Genomic DNA, 8,581 nt, shown 5'->3' with positions numbered 1-8,581 from the left:
CTGGGCTAAATAAAAGTATTTAAATCAGAACACACAGGTTATAAAGCATTATTACACATATTTCAAACACACTGGGCTAAATAAAAGTATTTAAATCAGAACACACAGGTTATAAAGCATTAATACACATATTTAAAACACACTGGGCTAAATAAAAGTATTTAAATCAGAACACACAGGTTATAAAGCATTAATACACATATTTAAAACACACTGGACTAAATAAAAGTATTTAAATCAGAACACACAGGTTATAATGTATTGATTGATTGATTGATTGATACTTTTATTAGTAGATTGCACAGTACAGTACATATTCCGTACAATTGACCACTAAATGGTAACACCCCAATAAGTTTTTCAACTTGATTAAGTCGGGGTCCACCTTCATCAATTCATGGTAAATTATTACACATTTTAAACACACTGGGCTAAATAAAAGTATTTTAATTAGAACACACAGGTTATAAAGCATTAATACACATTTTAAACACACTGGGCTAAATAAAAGTATTTAAATCAAATAACACAGGTTATAAAGCATTATTACACATATTTCAAACACACTGGGCTAAATAAAAGAATATAGAGTAGAGTACGGCTCCACCACGTCCACCCTCCATGTCAGAGGGTGGCGCTAATGCTGGTCTATCGCCATTAAACCAAAGAAGAAGAAAAGAAGAAGAAGAAGAAAAAAAGCAACATGGCGTTTGACGGAACATTCCTAGACGTCTGCCTTCTAGTTGGTGCTTTTTAATGATTGCACACACACACACACACACACACACATATGTATATATATATATACATACTGGATATTCAGTCTTTAGTAGATTAATAAGTGTTTGTATTCCTGCTACATTAGTCTGAGCGCGCTGCGACGCGCTAGCTTAGCTTGTTGGTTAGCTTAGCTTGTTAGCTGCTAACAAAGACGCGGAAGTGATCAACACATCATTAAAAGCGCAGATGGAGACCAAGTAGACATCAAATGTGAGTGTCAACTCTTGTCTTGTCATTGTGTGAGTGTCAACTCTTGTCTTGTCATTGTGTGAGTGTCAACTCTTGTCTTGTCATTGTGTGAGTGTCAACTCTTGTCTTGTCATTGTTGTCATTGTGTGAGTGTCAACTCTTGTCTTGTCATTGTGTGAGTGTCAACTCTTGTCTTGTCATTGTGTGAGTGTCAACTCTTGTCTTGTCATTGTGTGAGTGTCAACTCTTGTCTTGTCATTGTGTGAGTGTCAACTCTTGTCTTGTCATTGTGTGAGTGTCAACTCTTGTCTTGTCATTGTCTACTGTTGTGTTGTCATTGTTGTCATTGTGTGAGTGTCAACTCTTGTCTTGTCATTGTCTACTGTTGTGTTGTCATTGTTGTCATTGTGTGAGTGTCAACTCTTGTCTTGTCATTGTCTACTGTTGTGTTGTCATTGTTTTCATTGTGTGAGTGTCAACTCTTGTCTTGTCATTGTGTGAGTGTCAACTCTTGTCTTGTCATTGTGTGAGTGTCAACTCTTGTCTTGTCATTGTGTGAGTGTCAACTCTTGTCTTGTCATTGTCTACTGTTGTGTTGTCATTGTTGTCATTGTGTGAGTGTCAACTCTTGTCTTGTCATTGTCTACTGTTGTGTTGTCATTGTTGTCATTGTGTGAGTGTCAACTCTTGTCTTGTCATTGTCTACTGTTGTGTTGTCATTGTTGTCATTGTGTGAGTGTCAACTGTTGTCTTGTCATTGTCTACTCTTGTGTTGTCATTGTTGTCATTGTGTGAGTGTCAACTGTTGTGTTGTCATTGTTGTCATTGTGTGAGTGTCAACTGTTGTGTTGTCATTGTCTACTGTTGTGTTGTCATTGTCAACTGTTGTGTTGTCATTGTTGTCATTGTGTGAGTGTCAACTCTTGTCTTGTCATTGTCTACTGTTGTGTTGTCATTGTTGTCATTGTGTGAGTGTCAACTGTTGTGTTGTCATTGTGTGAGTGTCAACTGTTGTGTTGTCATTGTCTACTGTTGTCATTGTCTACTGTTGTGTTGTCATTGTCTACTGTTGTGTTGTCATTGTTTTCATTGTGTGAGTGTCAACTCTTGTCTTGTCATTGTGTGAGTGTCAACTCTTGTCTTGTCATTGTGTGAGTGTCAACTCTTGTCTTGTCATTGTGTGAGTGTCAACTCTTGTCTTGTCATTGTCTACTGTTGTGTTGTCATTGTTGTCATTGTGTGAGTGTCAACTGTTGTCTTGTCATTGTCTACTCTTGTGTTGTCATTGTTGTCATTGTGTGAGTGTCAACTGTTGTGTTGTCACTGTGTGAGTGTCAACTCTTGTCTTGTCATTGTGTGAGTGTCAACTCTTGTCTTGTCATTGTGTGAGTGTCAACTCTTGTCTTGTCATTGTCTACTGTTGTGTTGTCATTGTTGTCATTGTGTGAGTGTCAACTCTTGTCTTGTCATTGTCTACTGTTGTGTTGTCATTGTTGTCATTGTGTGAGTGTCAACTCTTGTCTTGTCATTGTCTACTGTTGTGTTGTCATTGTTGTCATTGTGTGAGTGTCAACTGTTGTCTTGTCATTGTCTACTCTTGTGTTGTCATTGTTGTCATTGTGTGAGTGTCAACTGTTGTGTTGTCATTGTTGTCATTGTGTGAGTGTCAACTGTTGTGTTGTCATTGTCTACTGTTGTGTTGTCATTGTCAACTGTTGTGTTGTCATTGTTGTCATTGTGTGAGTGTCAACTCTTGTCTTGTCATTGTCTACTGTTGTGTTGTCATTGTTGTCATTGTGTGAGTGTCAACTGTTGTGTTGTCATTGTGTGAGTGTCAACTGTTGTGTTGTCATTGTCTACTGTTGTCATTGTCTACTGTTGTGTTGTCATTGTCTACTGTTGTGTTGTCATTGTTTTCATTGTGTGAGTGTCAACTCTTGTCTTGTCATTGTGTGAGTGTCAACTCTTGTCTTGTCATTGTGTGAGTGTCAACTCTTGTCTTGTCATTGTGTGAGTGTCAACTCTTGTCTTGTCATTGTGTGAGTGTCAACTCTTGTCTTGTCATTGTGTGAGTGTCAACTCTTGTCTTGTCATTGTCTACTGTTGTGTTGTCATTGTTGTCATTGTGTGAGTGTCAACTGTTGTCTTGTCATTGTCTACTCTTGTGTTGTCATTGTTGTCATTGTGTGAGTGTCAACTGTTGTGTTGTCACTGTGTGAGTGTCAACTCTTGTCTTGTCATTGTGTGAGTGTCAACTCTTGTCTTGTCATTGTGTGAGTGTCAACTCTTGTCTTGTCATTGTCTACTGTTGTGTTGTCATTGTTGTCATTGTGTGAGTGTCAACTGTTGTCTTGTCATTGTCTACTCTTGTGTTGTCATTGTGTGAGTGTCAACTGTTGTGTTGTCATTGTTGTCATTGTGTGAGTGTCAACTGTTGTGTTGTCATTGTCTACTGTTGTGTTGTCATTGTCTACTGTTGTGTTGTCATTGTTGTCATTGTGTGAGTGTCAACTCTTGTCTTGTCATTGTCTACTGTTGTGTTGTCATTGTTGTCATTGTGTGAGTGTCAACTGTTGTGTTGTCATTGTGTGAGTGTCAACTGTTGTGTTGTCATTGTCTACTGTTGTCATTGTCTACTGTTGTGTTGTCATTGTCTACTGTTGTGTTGTCATTGTTTTCATTGTGTGAGTGTCAACTCTTGTCTTGTCATTGTGTGAGTGTCAACTCTTGTCTTGTCATTGTGTGAGTGTCAACTCTTGTCTTGTCATTGTGTGAGTGTCAACTCTTGTCTTGTCATTGTCTACTGTTGTGTTGTCATTGTTGTCATTGTGTGAGTGTCAACTGTTGTCTTGTCATTGTCTACTCTTGTGTTGTCATTGTTGTCATTGTGTGAGTGTCAACTGTTGTGTTGTCATTGTGTGAGTGTCAACTCTTGTCTTGTCATTGTGTGAGTGTCAACTCTTGTCTTGTCATTGTCTACTGTTGTGTTGTCATTGTTGTCATTGTGTGAGTGTCAACTGTTGTCTTGTCATTGTCTACTCTTGTGTTGTCATTGTTGTCATTGTGTGAGTGTCAACTGTTGTGTTGTCATTGTTGTCATTGTGTGAGTGTCAACTGTTGTGTTGTCATTGTCTACTGTTGTGTTGTCATTGTCAACTGTTGTGTTGTCATTGTTGTCATTGTGTGAGTGTCAACTCTTGTCTTGTCATTGTCTACTGTTGTGTTGTCATTGTTGTCATTGTGTGAGTGTCAACTGTTGTCTTGTCATTGTCTACTCTTGTGTTGTCATTGTTGTCATTGTGTGAGTGTCAACTGTTGTGTTGTCATTGTTGTCATTGTGTGAGTGTCAACTGTTGTGTTGTCATTGTCAACTGTTGTGTTGTCATTGTTGTCATTGTGTGAGTGTCAACTCTTGTCTTGTCATTGTCTACTGTTGTGTTGTCATTGTTGTCATTGTGTGAGTGTCAACTGTTGTGTTGTCATTGTGTGAGTGTCAACTGTTGTGTTGTCATTGTCTACTGTTGTCATTGTCTACTGTTGTGTTGTCATTGTCTACTGTTGTGTTGTCATTGTTTTCATTGTGTGAGTGTCAACTCTTGTCTTGTCATTGTGTGAGTGTCAACTCTTGTCTTGTCATTGTGTGAGTGTCAACTCTTGTCTTGTCATTGTGTGAGTGTCAACTCTTGTCTTGTCATTGTCTACTGTTGTGTTGTCATTGTTGTCATTGTGTGAGTGTCAACTGTTGTCTTGTCATTGTCTACTCTTGTGTTGTCATTGTTGTCATTGTGTGAGTGTCAACTGTTGTGTTGTCACTGTGTGAGTGTCAACTCTTGTCTTGTCATTGTGTGAGTGTCAACTCTTGTCTTGTCATTGTGTGAGTGTCAACTCTTGTCTTGTCATTGTCTACTGTTGTGTTGTCATTGTTGTCATTGTGTGAGTGTCAACTGTTGTCTTGTCATTGTCTACTCTTGTGTTGTCATTGTGTGAGTGTCAACTGTTGTGTTGTCATTGTTGTCATTGTGTGAGTGTCAACTGTTGTGTTGTCATTGTCTACTGTTGTGTTGTCATTGTCTACTGTTGTGTTGTCATTGTTGTCATTGTGTGAGTGTCAACTCTTGTCTTGTCATTGTCTACTGTTGTGTTGTCATTGTTGTCATTGTGTGGGTGTCAACTGTTGTGTTGTCATTGTGTGAGTGTCAACTGTTGTGTTGTCATTGTCTACTGTTGTCATTGTCTACTGTTGTGTTGTCATTGTCTACTGTTGTGTTGTCATTGTTTTCATTGTGTGAGTGTCAACTCTTGTCTTGTCATTGTGTGAGTGTCAACTCTTGTCTTGTCATTGTCTACTGTTGTGTTGTCATTGTTGTCATTGTGTGAGTGTCAACTGTTGTCTTGTCATTGTCTACTCTTGTGTTGTCATTGTTGTCATTGTGTGAGTGTCAACTGTTGTGTTGTCATTGTGTGAGTGTCAACTCTTGTCTTGTCATTGTGTGAGTGTCAACTCTTGTCTTGTCATTGTCTACTGTTGTGTTGTCATTGTTGTCATTGTGTGAGTGTCAACTGTTGTCTTGTCATTGTCTACTCTTGTGTTGTCATTGTTGTCATTGTGTGAGTGTCAACTGTTGTGTTGTCATTGTTGTCATTGTGTGAGTGTCAACTGTTGTGTTGTCATTGTCTACTGTTGTGTTGTCATTGTCAACTGTTGTGTTGTCATTGTTGTCATTGTGTGAGTGTCAACTCTTGTCTTGTCATTGTCTACTGTTGTGTTGTCATTGTTGTCATTGTGTGAGTGTCAACTGTTGTGTTGTCATTGTGTGAGTGTCAACTGTTGTGTTGTCATTGTCTACTGTTGTCATTGTCTACTGTTGTGTTGTCATTGTCTACTGTTGTGTTGTCATTGTTTTCATTGTGTGAGTGTCAACTCTTGTCTTGTCATTGTGTGAGTGTCAACTCTTGTCTTGTCATTGTGTGAGTGTCAACTCTTGTCTTGTCATTGTCTACTGTTGTGTTGTCATTGTTGTCATTGTGTGAGTGTCAACTCTTGTCTTGTCATTGTGTGAGTGTCAACTCTTGTCTTGTCATTGTCTACTGTTGTGTTGTCATTGTTGTCATTGTGTGAGTGTCAACTGTTGTCTTGTCATTGTCTACTCTTGTGTTGTCATTGTTGTCATTGTGTGAGTGTCAACTGTTGTGTTGTCACTGTGTGAGTGTCAACTCTTGTCTTGTCATTGTGTGAGTGTCAACTCTTGTCTTGTCATTGTGTGAGTGTCAACTCTTGTCTTGTCATTGTGTGAGTGTCAACTCTTGTCTTGTCATTGTGTGAGTGTCAACTCTTGTCTTGTCATTGTGTGAGTGTCAACTCTTGTCTTGTCATTGTGTGAGTGTCAACTCTTGTCTTGTCATTGTCTACTGTTGTGTTGTCATTGTTGTCATTGTGTGAGTGTCAACTGTTGTCTTGTCATTGTCTACTCTTGTGTTGTCATTGTGTGAGTGTCAACTGTTGTGTTGTCATTGTTGTCATTGTGTGAGTGTCAACTGTTGTGTTGTCATTGTCTACTGTTGTGTTGTCATTGTCTACTGTTGTGTTGTCATTGTTGTCATTGTGTGAGTGTCAACTCTTGTCTTGTCATTGTCTACTGTTGTGTTGTCATTGTTGTCATTGTGTGAGTGTCAACTGTTGTGTTGTCATTGTGTGAGTGTCAACTGTTGTGTTGTCATTGTCTACTGTTGTCATTGTCTACTGTTGTGTTGTCATTGTCTACTGTTGTGTTGTCATTGTTTTCATTGTGTGAGTGTCAACTCTTGTCTTGTCATTGTCTACTGTTGTGTTGTCATTGTTGTCATTGTGTGAGTGTCAACTGTTGTGTTGTCATTGTCAACTCTTGTCTTGTCATTGTCTACTGTTGTCTTGTCATTGTTGTCATTGTGTGAGTGTCAACTCTTGTCTTGTCATTGTTGTCATTGTGTGAGTGTCAACTCGTGTCTTGTCATTGTCAACTGTTGTCTTGTCATTGTCAACTGTTGTGTTGTCATTGTGTGAGTGTCAACTCTTGTCTTGTCATTGTGTGAGTGTCAACTCTTGTCTTGTCATTGTGTGAGTGTCAACTCTTGTCTTGTCATTGTGTGAGTGTCAACTCTTGTCTTGTCATTGTTGTCATTGTGTGAGTGTCAACTCTTGTCTTGTCATTGTGTGAGTGTCAACTCTTGTCTTGTCATTGTGTGAGTGTCAACTCTTGTCTTGTCATTGTGTGAGTGTCAACTCTTGTCTTGTCATTGTGTGAGTGTCAACTCTTGTCTTGTCATTGTGTGAGTGTCAACTCTTGTCTTGTCATTGTCTACTGTTGTGTTGTCATTGTTGTCATTGTGTGAGTGTCAACTCTTGTCTTGTCATTGTCTACTGTTGTGTTGTCATTGTTGTCATTGTGTGAGTGTCAACTCTTGTCTTGTCATTGTCTACTGTTGTGTTGTCATTGTTGTCATTGTGTGAGTGTCAACTGTTGTCTTGTCATTGTCTACTCTTGTGTTGTCATTGTTGTCATTGTGTGAGTGTCAACTGTTGTGTTGTCATTGTTGTCATTGTGTGAGTGTCAACTGTTGTGTTGTCATTGTCTACTGTTGTGTTGTCATTGTCAACTGTTGTGTTGTCATTGTTGTCATTGTGTGAGTGTCAACTCTTGTCTTGTCATTGTCTACTGTTGTGTTGTCATTGTTGTCATTGTGTGAGTGTCAACTGTTGTGTTGTCATTGTGTGAGTGTCAACTGTTGTGTTGTCATTGTCTACTGTTGTCATTGTCTACTGTTGTGTTGTCATTGTCTACTGTTGTGTTGTCATTGTTTTCATTGTGTGAGTGTCAACTCTTGTCTTGTCATTGTGTGAGTGTCAACTCTTGTCTTGTCATTGTGTGAGTGTCAACTCTTGTCTTGTCATTGTGTGAGTGTCAACTCTTGTCTTGTCATTGTCTACTGTTGTGTTGTCATTGTTGTCATTGTGTGAGTGTCAACTGTTGTCTTGTCATTGTCTACTCTTGTGTTGTCATTGTTGTCATTGTGTGAGTGTCAACTGTTGTGTTGTCACTGTGTGAGTGTCAACTCTTGTCTTGTCATTGTGTGAGTGTCAACTCTTGTCTTGTCATTGTGTGAGTGTCAACTCTTGTCTTGTCATTGTCTACTGTTGTGTTGTCATTGTTGTCATTGTGTGAGTGTCAACTCTTGTCTTGTCATTGTCTACTGTTGTGTTGTCATTGTTGTCATTGTGTGAGTGTCAACTCTTGTCTTGTCATTGTCTACTGTTGTGTTGTCATTGTTGTCATTGTGTGAGTGTCAACTGTTGTCTTGTCATTGTCTACTCTTGTGTTGTCATTGTTGTCATTGTGTGAGTGTCAACTGTTGTGTTGTCATTGTTGTCATTGTGTGAGTGTCAACTGTTGTGTTGTCATTGTCTACTGTTGTGTTGTCATTGTCAACTGTTGTGTTGTCATTGTTGTCATTGTGTGAGTGTCAACTCTTGTCTTGTCATTGTCTACTGTTGTGTTGTCATTGTTGTCATTGTGTGAGTGTCAACTGTTGTGTTGTCATTGTGTGAGTGTCAACTGTTGTGTTGTCATTGTCTACT

The 8,581-nt window shown here is 39.0% G+C and overlaps 1 protein-coding gene across 3 annotated transcripts in view; it reads left to right on the top strand.

Annotated features, from left to right (window-relative positions):
* Positions 1-611: 611 nt before the first annotated feature.
* LOC133550670 (oocyte zinc finger protein XlCOF8.4-like) overlaps positions 612-8,581 on the top strand; it is a 56,842-nt gene continuing 48,872 nt past the window's right edge. For 2 of the 3 annotated variants that reach the window (XR_009806360.1, XM_061896617.1), the window contains exon 1: positions 674-990. The gene's annotated coding sequence lies outside the window, so the exon portion shown is untranslated. Of the gene's footprint in view, positions 991-8,581 lie in introns of all 3 variants that reach the window. The other variant, XM_061896618.1, reaches the window with a different exon arrangement.

The sequence above is a fragment of the Nerophis ophidion genome, linkage group LG04 (genome assembly GCF_033978795.1).
Source record: "Nerophis ophidion isolate RoL-2023_Sa linkage group LG04, RoL_Noph_v1.0, whole genome shotgun sequence".
NCBI classification, from domain to species: domain Eukaryota; kingdom Metazoa; phylum Chordata; class Actinopteri; order Syngnathiformes; family Syngnathidae; genus Nerophis; species Nerophis ophidion.
The sequence above is the reverse complement of the archived record's forward strand: the minus strand, read 5'-3'. Positions and strand labels throughout refer to the sequence as shown.